Source organism: Bos indicus x Bos taurus, chromosome 7 (assembly GCF_003369695.1).
Source record: "Bos indicus x Bos taurus breed Angus x Brahman F1 hybrid chromosome 7, Bos_hybrid_MaternalHap_v2.0, whole genome shotgun sequence".
Classification (NCBI taxonomy): domain Eukaryota; kingdom Metazoa; phylum Chordata; class Mammalia; order Artiodactyla; family Bovidae; genus Bos; species Bos indicus x Bos taurus.
Window position 1 is genome coordinate 65,593,574 of NC_040082.1, and position 12,448 is coordinate 65,606,021.

General features: G+C 42.1%; 1 protein-coding gene across 2 annotated transcripts in view; it reads left to right on the top strand.

Annotated features, from left to right (window-relative positions):
- FSTL4 (follistatin like 4) overlaps positions 1 to 12,448 on the top strand; it is a 443,838-nt gene that overhangs the window by 64,663 nt on the left and 366,727 nt on the right. The window lies entirely within an intron of this gene.

Sequence of the window (12,448 nt, forward strand, 5' to 3'; positions counted from 1 at the left end):
TGATGGAAGTAAAGTCTGATGCTGTGAAGAACAATATCACATGGAACCTGGAATGTCAGGTCCATGAATCAAGGTCAAACAGGAGATGGCAAAAGTGAGCATAGACATTCTAGGAATCAGTGAACTAAAATGGACTGGAATGGGCAAATTTAAGTCAGATGACCATTATATCTACTACTGTCAGCAAGAATAGCTTAGAAGAAATGGAGTAGCCCTCATAGTCAACAAGAGTCTGAAATGCAGTACTTGGCTACAATCTCAAACATGACAGACTGATCTCTGTTCATTTCCAAGGCAAACCATTCAATATCACAGTAACCCAAACCTATGCCCCAATCAGTAATGCTGAAGAAGCTGAAGTTGAACGGTTCTGTGAAGTCCTATAAGACCTTCTAGAACTAACACCAAAAAAGATATCCTTTTAATCTTAGGGGACTGGAATGCAAAAGTAGGAAGTCAAGAGATATCCGGAGTAACAGGCAAATTTGGCCCTGGAGTACAAAATGAAGCAGGGCAAAAGCTAACAGAGTTTTGCCAAGGGAACGTACTGGTCATAGCAAACACCCTTTTCCAACAACACAAGACGACTCTATACATGGACATAACTAGGTGGTCAACACTGAAATCAGATTGATTATATTCTTTGCAGCCAAAAATGGAGAAGCCCTATCCAGTCAGCAAAAACAAGACTGGGAGCTGACTGTGGCTTAGATTATGAACTCCTTATTGCAATTCAGACTTAAATTGAAAAAAGTAGGGAAAACCACTAGACCATTCAGGTATGACCTGAATCAAATCCCTTATACAGTGGAAGTGACAAATAGATTCAGGGGATTAGATCTTATAAACAGAGTGCCTGAAGAACTATGGACAGAGGTTTGTGACATTGTACAGGAGGCAGTACAATTTCTTTTTCTAAAGAAACTTACAATTACTTTCCCCAAGAAAAAGAAATGCAAAAAAGCAAAATGGTTATCAGAGGAGGCCTTACAAATAGCTGAGAAAAGAAGAGAAACTAAAGGCAAAGGAAAAAAGGAAAGATATACCCATCTGAATGCAGAGTTCCAAAGAATAGCAAGGAGAGATAAGAAAACCTTTCTTGGGGATCAATGCAAAGAAATAGAGGAAAGCAATAGAATGGGAAAGACTAGAGAGCTCTTCAAGAAAATTAGAGATACCAAGAGAAAAATAAAGATGGGCATGATAAAGGACAGAAATGGTATGGACCTAACAGGAGCAGAAGATATTAAAAAGTGGCAAGAATATACAGAAGAACTATACAAAAAAGATCTTAATGACCCAGATAACCATGATGGTGTGATCACTCACCTAGAGCCAGACATCCTAGAGTCTGAAGTCAGGTGGCCCTTAGGAAGCATCACTGTGAACAGAGCCAGTGGAGGTGATGGAATGCCACCTGACCTATTTCAAGTTCTAAAAGATAAGGCTGTTAAAGTGCTGCACTCAATATGCCAGCAAATTTGGGAAAACTCAGCAGTGGCCACAGGACTGGAAAAGGTCAGTTTTCATTCCAATCCCAAAGAAAGGCAATGCCAAAGAATGTTCAAACTACTGCACAATTGCACTCATCTCACACACTAGCAAAGTAATACTCAAAATTCTCCAAGCAAGGCTTCAACAGTATGTGAATCAAGAACTTCCAGATGTTCAAGCTGGATTTAGAAAAAGCAGAGGAACCAGAGATCAAATTGCCAACATCTGTTGGATCATTGAAAAAGCAAGAGAGTTCCAGAAAAACATCAGCTTCTGCTTTATTGACTATGTCAAAGCCTTTGACTGTATGGATCACAACAAACTAGAAAATTCTTAAAAAGATGGGAATACCGGATCACCTTACCTGCCTCTTGAGAAATCTGTATGCAGGTTAAGAAGCAAGTTAGAACCGGACATGGGACAACAGTTCCAAATTGGGAAAGGAATATGTCAAGGCTGTATATTGTCACCCTGCTTATTTAACTTCTGTGCAGAGTACATCATGCGAAATGCCAGGCTGGATGAAGCACAAGCTGGAATCAAGATGCAGGGGAAAATATCAATAACCTCAGATATGCAGATGACACCACCCTTATGGCAGAAAGTGAAGAGGAACTAAAAAGCCTCTTGATGAAAGTGAAAGAGGAGAGTTAAAAAGTTGGCATAAAGCTCAACATTCAGAAAACTAAGATCATGGCATCTGGTCCCATCATTTCATGGCAAATAGATGGGGAAGCAGTGGAAACAGTGACACACTATATTTTGGGAGCTCCAAAATCAAATCATTGTAGATGGTGACTGCAGCCATGAAATTAAAAGATGCTTGCTCCTTAGAAGAAAAGCTATGACCCACCTAGACAGCATATTAAAAAGCAGAGACATTATTTTGCCAACAAAGGTCCATCTAGTCAAAGCTATGGTTTTTCCAGTAGTCATGTATGGATGTGAGAGTTGGACTATAAAGAAAGCTGAGCACCAAAGAACTGATGCTTTTGAACTGTCATGTTGGAGAAGACTCTTGAGAGTCCCTTGGACTGCAAGGAGATCAAGTCAGTCCATCCTAAAGGAAGTCAGTCCTGAGTATTTATTGAAGGACTGATGTTGAAGCTGAAACTCCAATACTTTGGTCACCTGATGTGAAGAGCTGACTCATTGGAGAAGACCCTGATGCTGGGAAAGATTGAAGGCAGGAGGAGAAGGGGATGACAGAGAATGAGATGGTTGGATGACATCACCAACTCGATGGACATGAGTTTGAGCAAGCTCCAGGAGTTGGTGATGGACAAGCAGGCCTGGCGTGCTGCAGTCCATGGGATTTCAAAGAGTGGGTCACGACTGAGAGACAGAACTTAACCTGCTCTACTCAAAGTCCACCATTTTAAATGTTAGCCTCATCCAAAAAGCACATTCACAGAAACATCCAGACAAATGTTTCACCAAAATCTGGGCGTGGTGGCCCAGCCATGTTGATACATAAAATTAATCACATGGTACATTGTGAACTAATATATTAAAAAGATACTTTTTAAAGCATTGTATACATTTGGATTGAAGATGGAAGAGACGGTAGGAGATGAAGAAGCCCTTGAATGCTGTAACTTCTATGGGTAGGAAGCAGTCTGAGAAAACTGCAAACACAAGCTACTTTTTATAGGAAAAAAAAGAATGATTCCGAGGGTACAGCCAAGAGCCATGGAGAATTATTCCTGGGCAGGAGTAATCAAGAAATAAGCTGCTGCTGAATTTCAGAACTGCTGTGGATAAATAATTGAAATGTGCTTCACATTTTTTTCTTTGTTCAGTGGAAATATCTATAAATACTGTCCTTGTCCCACTGTTTTTAAATTGGTGTATAGGAGGGTGGTGGAGATTATGTTTCTTTAGTTTTCAAAAGGCATCAGATTAAGAATAGTACTCAAGAAGCTGAACCAAGGAATTTTACCTGAGAAGTCTTAGCTGAACCTGGACCTGATTTAGATAACAACATCGTGGATTTTTGTTGTTGCACTTATAGACTTGGGGATATTAAGGAAAAGATAGCTTATGTGCTTGTGGGAGGTATGCAGATGGCTGTGGTCAAAGGGTGGAACATGGCAGAGAGTATTGTTCAAAGATGTCTGTAACAGAATCTCTCTATGTCCCATACATACCTTCCCACAGGGTTCTTTGCTGTTTTTCCTATCAAGAGATGGGATGTATTTCCTGCTCCTTGAATCTGGACAGGCTTGTGACTATGATAGAAATTATGTTGCATGACTTCTAAGGCTTGGTCAAAAAAGGTAACAAGTCTTCTGTGTTGCTGACTGGATCACTCACAGTAAAGTCCTGAGCTGTCATGTAAATGGTCTAATTACTCTGAGGTCAGCATCCTCTGAGGGGACCCAAATGAGCCAATGTGAGACTGTCTCATGGGGCGACTCTGAGACTCCAGGAAGAGAGAGAGAGAGAGAGAGAGAGAGAGAGTGTCCCCCATGGCTCTAGTGGCTAGTCCCCCATGGCTCTAGTTCTGGCTGTTGTCTGATTTCAGACACATGAGGGACCTGAGCTAGAATCAGTCCTGCCAAGATTCCAACCCATAGAAACTGAGAGGTAATGAAATAGGTGGTGTTGCTTCAAGCCACTAGATTTCTGAATGATTGGTTCCACAACAAGAGATAACTGGAGCAGGATTATAACACACTGACTAAAACAGGAATCTGTGAGTCCATTCTTACATGAATGGATGAATAAACAGGGATAACGGAAAGCTCTTCCTTCTGGTGTAATGCCAGATAAGAAATATAAAAGGAACTGTGTAGTTAAAAAAAAAAAAAAAAAAAAACCATCAGTGGATACTGAAAACCAATAGCCAAAATTTGATAAGGAGCAGAATATTAGATTCTGAAAGTACTTCTTAAGGGTAATTACTCACTCTACTTTGAGACACTGGTGGATACCACCTTACCCTTGAAGCTAACATCACTGGTATCAGAACCAGCTAAAATATGTACCTCTTGATATGATGTACTGTGGAGAAAATGTCAGTTTTGTAGTATTCTTGTGAAAATTTTATAACTTGAATCTTGTCATGAGAAAGTATCAGACAAATCCAGGTTGAGAGATAGTCTAGAAAATAACTTGCCTGTAATCTTCAAAAATATTGAGGTCAAGAAACATAGAAAAGCTGAGAAGGTGTTCCAGATAAAGGGAGACTAAAGAAACATAACTAAATCTGTGATCCTGGGTTGAAGGTGGAGTAGGAAAGAAAAATAGATATAAAGAACACTACTGGGACATTTGACAAAATTTGAATTTGGGCTGTGAATTAGATAATTGTAGCAATGCTGAACTGTACAATGGTACTGCAGAAAAATGTTTTGATTTTAGGAAATATATGCTTAGGGTTAAAGGCACGTTATGCCTTTAAGTGAAAGTGAAAGTCGCTCAGTTGTGTCTGACTCTTTGCAACCCCACAGACTATACAGTCCATGGAATTCTCTAGGCCAGAATATGGGAGTGGGTATTACGCCTTTAACTTGTTCACAAGTAGTTCTCCCCAAAGCATGCATGTGTATGTTTTGGGCTGGCCAAAAAATTCAGTCTGGTTTCCTGTAAGAAATTATCTGTGTATAATTACATATATGCTGCTGCTGCTGCTAAGTCGCTTCAGTCGTGTCCGACTCTGTGCGACCCCATAGACGGCAGCCCACCAGGTTTCCCCGTCCCTGGGATTCTCCAGGCAAGAACACTGGAGTGGGTTGCCATTTCCTTCTCCAATGCATGAAAGTGAAAAGTGAAAGTGAAGTCGCTCAGTCGTGTCCGACTCTTAGCAACCTCATAGACTGCAGCCTACCAGGCTCCTCCATCCATGGGCTTTTCCAGGCAAGAGTACTGGAGTGGGGTGCCATTGCACTTAAAAGTATGCATGTCTGTATATATACACACACACATATATACATGTATGTGTGTATCTATCTATCTGTAGCATGCTAAGTCACTTCAATTGTGTCCCACTCTTTGCGACCCTATGCATTGTAGTCCGCCAGGCTCCTCTGTCCATGGGATTCTCCACACAAGAATACTGGAGTGGGTTGCCATGACCTTCTCCAAGGGATCTTTCTGACTCAGGGCTGGAACCTGAGTCTCATATCTCCTGCATTGGCAGGCAAGTTCTGTACCACTAGCACCACCTGAGAAATGTAGAGAGGGAGGTAAGAGATAAATGGTAAGCAAATAGGGCAAAATGGTGAATCTGACTTAAAAAAAAGTGTCTTGTACTATTCTTGCTGTTTTCTGTAAGTTTGAAATTATACGAAAATAAAGGTGACAAACCTACAGCAAATACTGTTTTTGAGAAACATTAAAAGCATTCCCTTTTAATGAGCAAGATTATAAGCAAGATCAGGGTTCCTGCTAAAGCCGTTTTTATTGAACATTGTGCAGAATGGCAGAACTAGTGCAATAAGACAAGAAAAAGAAATTAACAGCATAAAAACTGAAAAGGAAGAAGTGAAACTGATTATTCACAATGATATGATTCTATAGAGAATCCAAAAGACTGAATAAATTAATTCAGATTAACCAACATATTTTAATGTACTTGTTAAATATAAAATTAATATACAAAAGTCCAATTGCATTTCTATACTATAGCAAGAAAGAGAAAACATAATTTAAAATAGTACCCAGATCACTGACATTAAAAATAAAAAGTTCCTAAGAATTTGTATAATTAAAATATGTAAGATATTCATGGGAAAAGGGTTTTGACAATTTATTGAAGGGCCTAAATTAATGGATAAGAAAGTTCAGTATTGCAGAATAATCAGTATATTAACTTACTATCAGGGGTAGGTGCGTGTGTGTATGTAATTTGATAAGCTAGTTCTAAAATTTATATGGAAACCAAAGGACCAGAAATTGTGATAGCCATCCTGAGGAAGGAGCACACATCAATGGGCTCTTATGCATACACCATGGGGGAGAATCTAAATTGTATGACTCCTTTGGAAAACAGTTTGTTCTTATTTAGTATAGCTAGTAGTAGTTATACCATATGAACCAGACATTCCACTCTTGGCATATATGCTCAGAACTTCTTGTATATTTATGCTAGGAGACGTGAACAGGAAAGTTATAGCAGCTTCATTTGTAATAGTTTAAAACTACAAGTAACTGAAAGGAGTAGCAACGGAAAAATGTATAATTGTGATCAAGCCTATAGTGATTTACTTTTTAGTGATATAAAGAAGACAGATACAGAATACTATAACCAGTGAAAATCAATGTATTCCATGTACATGTAATAACACTGATATAACATTCTAGTAAATATTGAACAAAAATAAACAAGTTACAAAATCATGTATTTATATTAAGTAAACACTAATTTTAATCATTGTTATTTTATATGCTACATATATTTTATACTTTGTTTCTGTGCAAAAATTAATTTTACACTTTAATTTTAAAATGTTTATCACAGGATTATGTATAATAATAATTTTTTATTTTAAACTAAGAAAAAGCAACTAAAATAATTATGATAGATCCATCCTATAGCATGCTAAGCAGCTATTTAAAACAATGTTGTACAGTGATGTTTGTCAAAATGGAAAGTTGTTTACAATGTCGGGTTAAGGAGGAAAAAAGCAGGTTATAAAAAGAATATGCACTGTTAGATCATATTTTGTAAAAAAAATAAATGAGATAAATATAGAATTATATAAAACAAAAACTCAAGAGGCTTATTTCTAAGTAGTCAACTTGAATGACTTTTCTTTTCCTCATGACGATCTGTATTTTCTAATATTTCCATGGCTAAACATGTATAAAGGGGTAAGATCTGCTGCTAAACAGAGGCCAGTGGGTAGGAACATATTGAACCATGAGCTCAGCTTATCATCCATTTACTGACTGTCTGCTGTGTGTGTGAGGCTCTCTGCTTGGCACTAGGAAAAGAAAGATGAGCAAAGCATGGTCCTTGCCCTGGAGGAGTTCAGTCTCTGTATAGGTGAGACAGTGTCGCATGTACTGTGATGACGGTATCTGACACTCTGATTAATACTAGGGTGAATGCTACCTCTCCACTTCTTTCCATCAACCAAAGACAGTCTTATCATTTCCAGCCCAGTTTTGACACCCTCTATTCTTCTTCTCTGCTCAGGAAGAGACAATTTGGTCCATGTATTAAACGGATAAAGAGATAGTTGTGTGCATGCTCAGTCAAGTCTAACTTTTTTCGACACCATGGATTATAGCCCACCAGGCTCCTCTGTTCATGGAATTTTCCAGGCAAGAATACTGGAATGGGTTACCATTTCCTTCTCCAGGGGGTCTTCCTGACCCAGGGATCAAACCCTAGTCTCTTGCGTTACCTGTACTGGCAGGAAGATTCTTTACCCATTGTGCCACTCGGGAAGCCCCAAAGAGGTAGTTGCATGGAGGAAAAGCCAGGGCAGCTGGGAATGAAGGGGTTACAGCAGTAGTGGGGAGCATGCTTAGGACAGCCAGGAGTGCAAGAGCAAAGAGGCAAGGAGGAAAAGGATGCTACCATAATTTACATATGTATATCCCAGTAGCTGTTTTAGAAAAAAGCAAGTAAAGAAATTGTGCTGTTTGTTAAAATGATTTTTGACCTTGGGGCTATGTTCCTTCAACCACATTATTCTTCCAGGACTGGACCTTATGAGTCTGGGTTTAATGATAACACAAGAATAGTATAGTAATGAATACACAAAGGATGGAGTTACCCAAGACTTTTATCACCAGGAATAAAAGCAAAATGGGCAGTGAGAAGAAATACATCAGCATATAAGAAACTCGTTACCGTAGTTAAGTGTACTAGACAAGATCAACAATAAATTTTCCTTGCACCTTACCCTGAGGCTTGGTTCCTTCCTGTGCCTGGACTTGTTGGCGTTTAGACCAGGTTGCGGAAAGCAGAGCAGACCTTGGCTGGCTGGGAAATGGCAGAGACCTTACAGACTGACTGACCTTTCTTGAAACTCAAGTGATATAAAAATAACTTTTTTTTGTTTGTTTACTTATCAGAACAAATTTTATTTGCATCAAATAGTTTAGGATGATTTGTTAACTTGAACACGTAGACTCCTACTGTGTAGGAGGTTTTGATTAAAATTTTTTTTTCTTATTTTTGCTTTTTAAAATGCAACCAGTTTATCTTCTAAAGTGACTTGTTTCAGCCTGAGGGGTCCCTTTGGATGTGTGGGTGAGGGGGCACAGCTCTGTTACTGCAGGCCCCTCTCCTAGTGGGAGGTGAGGATGGGTGGGGGTGGGGATGGGCAGCTGCCAGCTGCTGGAGGGAGGTCAGGAGGCAGGAAAGGGTGGTGAGTCAGGATGGAGAGTCCTCAGGGTCTGATCAGCCATCCCTCTTCCTCAGTGGGGATCTAGGTTAGTCTGCTCTGAGGTGTGCATACAGGAAGAATCATCTCTAACATGAGGTGAAGTTGAGGACAAGGATCTGTCCTCAGCTGGCTTTGCTGGAAGTCTGTCCTGCCCAGAGTGGCATGGAGGTGACTGCTCATGGAGAGCTCATGTGTCTCCTGTCCCTACTGTGATGAATTGCCACCATCTGTGTGGCCTACAACAGCATACATTTATTCTCTTGTAGTTCTTCAAGTCAGAAATCCCAAATCAGTTTCGTAAGTAAAGTGTCAAGCTACATAATGACCACAGGGGTTATTTTCAGTAGCTGCTAGTCCATGATAAGGCCCTCCAGGCCCTCTTTGGTTTCCTGCATTAGCTCTTAGGTCCACAAGGTACTGCTTGTGGGTGGCAGGAAGTTCCTGGGACCGTGGCTCAAGAGTGTCACAACAGAGATGAGCATCTGCAGGGTTTGTCCCTGTGGGGCAGGGGGCCGGCTGCTCTGGGTGTGTTTTGGCCTCTTGATGGCTGGTTCTCTCCAGGAGCACAGGGCCTTTGAGCAAAGGGAGGATCAGGCTTAGTGCTCTAGGAGGCTGGTGGGCGGCCCGCCTGGGACTTAGCCGCTCTGAGTCAGGATGACTGCAGGTGACCGTGCCACTGCCGACTTTAGCGAGAGCTCTGACCTGGGCCATCAGAGCAAGCCCAGCTGTGTGCTGTGTGATGGGTATGTTTGCCCTCTTGTGTTTGGAGAACCAGAAGTCCCCATGGGGTGGATAAGACCCAACTCTGAAGCTCGGGGTCTGTTTATAAGTGGCTCATGAGAGGGGTCTCAGTTCTTCATAGAAAGTCCTCGGAAGCTCTACACTAACCAGCATGCCTACTTCCGCAGCTGTATTACAATGGAGGCTTTTTTACACAACTGCACATGTTCTCAAACTCAGACCTGGAGATTCTACTCAATATAATTCTCTATGCTATGGATTTTTTAAAAAATGTACCGCACGGAGGTGATACTGTGAGGAGCATTTGTAGTAGCTGTAGATTTCTGGAAGTTATAAAGGTTGCTTAGTCTGTGTAGCCTCAGACAAACACCAGCCAGTGCTTCCTTTTGGAGACTCTGAGGGAGAATCTGCTTCCTTATAGTTTTTAGCTTCTTGAGGTTACTTGCCTTCTTGATTCATGGCCCCATGTCACTCTGGCTTATGTTCTTATTGTCGCATCTTCTCTGTCCCTTCTGCCTCCCTTTTATGATGACCCTGTCATTACATTGGCCCCACCAGGAGGCTGTAAGATAATCACACCCTAAGACCTTTAACTCAATCACATCTGCAAAGTCCCTTTTGCCATGTAAGGCAACATGTTCACAGGTTCTAGGGATTAAGCATGGGCACCTTTGAGAACAGTATTCTGTCTACCACTCTAATACTTTGGCCACCTTATGGGTAGAGCTGACTCATTGGAAAGGACCCTGATGCTGAGAAAGATTGAAGGCAGGGGGAGAGGAGGTGACAGAGAATGAGATGGTTGGATGGCATCACTGACTCAATGAACATGAGTTTTAGCAAACTCCAGGAGATGGTGAAGGACAGGAAAGCCTGGCATGCTGTAGTCCACGGGGTCACAAAGAGTCGGACGTGACTGAGCGATGGAACAGCAACGACAAATTCTATCTGCTGCAGAGCTGGCTTAGGGACCACTCCCTGTCCAGCTTTGCCTGCTGGAGCTTTGTTCTTGGTTTCTCATCCCATGGTAAAGGGACACAGATTATTGAAGCGTTACATAGTACAGTGATGGACGCCAGGAATGAGCTCACTAGAACACTTTAATATCATTCATTTGAGACTAGGACTATGACCGAGGCATCTGATGATTGCCATTTCTATCACTAACCTGTGATTTTGTAAACCAAAACTTGACTGGCAATTTGAGAAGGATCATCTTTCTCTTTCTGTTTTCTCATTTCACACTGATTTATTTCAGGTTGTAGCTCATAGTCTTAGCAAATAAAATGACTTGTTGCTTATTCTATTGCTGTACCTTCCCCCCGAGATGAGAGACCTCCTTGGAACCATATTCCTTCAGGTCACTAGCTCAGCCAGGCAGGGCTTGCTTTCTCTTGTGCAGGGAGGGCTATGCCACATGCAGCTCAAGCCCTAGTTCTTCCCAGCTGATCTTTAGCAGCAGAAGTAGGATGCTCAAGGCCTCCTGACTCCCTGGTAAAAATAATTCTAAAACTCACCATTGCGGGTCTCTCCCTGGCAAGGTGGCCACCGCAGTCCAGGCTCCAGCCGCCTTTCATGCCTCTCACTCGTAGCACTGGAGGGCAGCACTTTCTCCAAAGGTGGTACCTTGTATTTATTACATGATAGAATGTGTCACTGAGAATGTTGCTAAGATTTTGACAGAGAGATGCTGTAAAAAAAAAAAATGAAAAGAAAGTCACATCAGTGTTGCCCAGAGAGACACGAGGAGAGGATCAGTCAGGGTGGCTGGAAACCATCTTTTTTCGCATTAGCTCTCCTCGCAAAGAAGACTGTTGACTCCACCCAGGCCAGTCTTGTCTCCAGGCTCATCCGTCCCTGCCCCAGGTGTTGGCACCTGGCCCCATGTCAGGTCTGGGCACTGCCTCCTGTGGGTCCATATATTGGGCATTGGGGCACATCCTTCTCTTGTGTCTTGGCTGTTGCAGATCAAGTAAGTGTGGCGGGATCCAGACCCGAGTTTGTGAGTATTAGTGTTTGGAGCACACAGACCCCACCTAGGACCTGCTTTGGTCTATATCTCTGCCCCAGCTCTGTTTGCCAGATTGCTACACTGGAGCATGGCACCTGAGTCCAGCTATTAGCAAGGGGTTGCTTGGCTCTCCTCTGCTAAAGCATCTTCTGTATTTGGAGACCTTGTAGGGATGGGGCACCATGGTTGGGGTAGGGTCCCACCTCACAGAAGCCCAGACCACAGTGATTTCTCAGAGGAGGAGATGAGGTGCTGTTACTGTGTATGATTGGATCTTCTCCATGATGCAAGAAAGCATAATATGTGTGAGTCTCATCACCTTGCCTTGACTACCCTGTCCTTGAAGACAGGGATGATGTTCTTATATACAGTGTGGTTGGAAGGTGCCTAGGCTAGTGCTGAATATAAAACTACTGGTCACATGACTCAGGATTGTAGGGGCCCTTGGAAACTGCTGTGTGAGCTACCCTGGAACAGCTAGCGAAGGGCGGGGAGTCCTGCAAGGAGGATTTCACCTGCTCTCACCTTGAAGTTGGGTGTGAGCAGTGGCTGCACTCGGGCTGCCTGGGTCGCGCTGCAGCTCCGGAAGATGCTGATACACCAATTTTCCCTGCGCCCTTTCTCCTTCTGTCAGATCAGTGATTCCCACTGTCAGTTTTACAGCACCCCAGGGTGTCTCCAGTTGTCTCAAGGGCTGGCACAGGATTCTCAAAACCATTTGCTTCAAAAGAAAAACAAATATGCAGAATACAGCAGTTTCAGCTGCGTTTTGGGGTGGAAGGGAGAAACGTGTCACAAAATCCAAACAAGCAAATTGGGTGTCACACTCCAAAAGGTTGGCTGTGCTGCCTGAGAA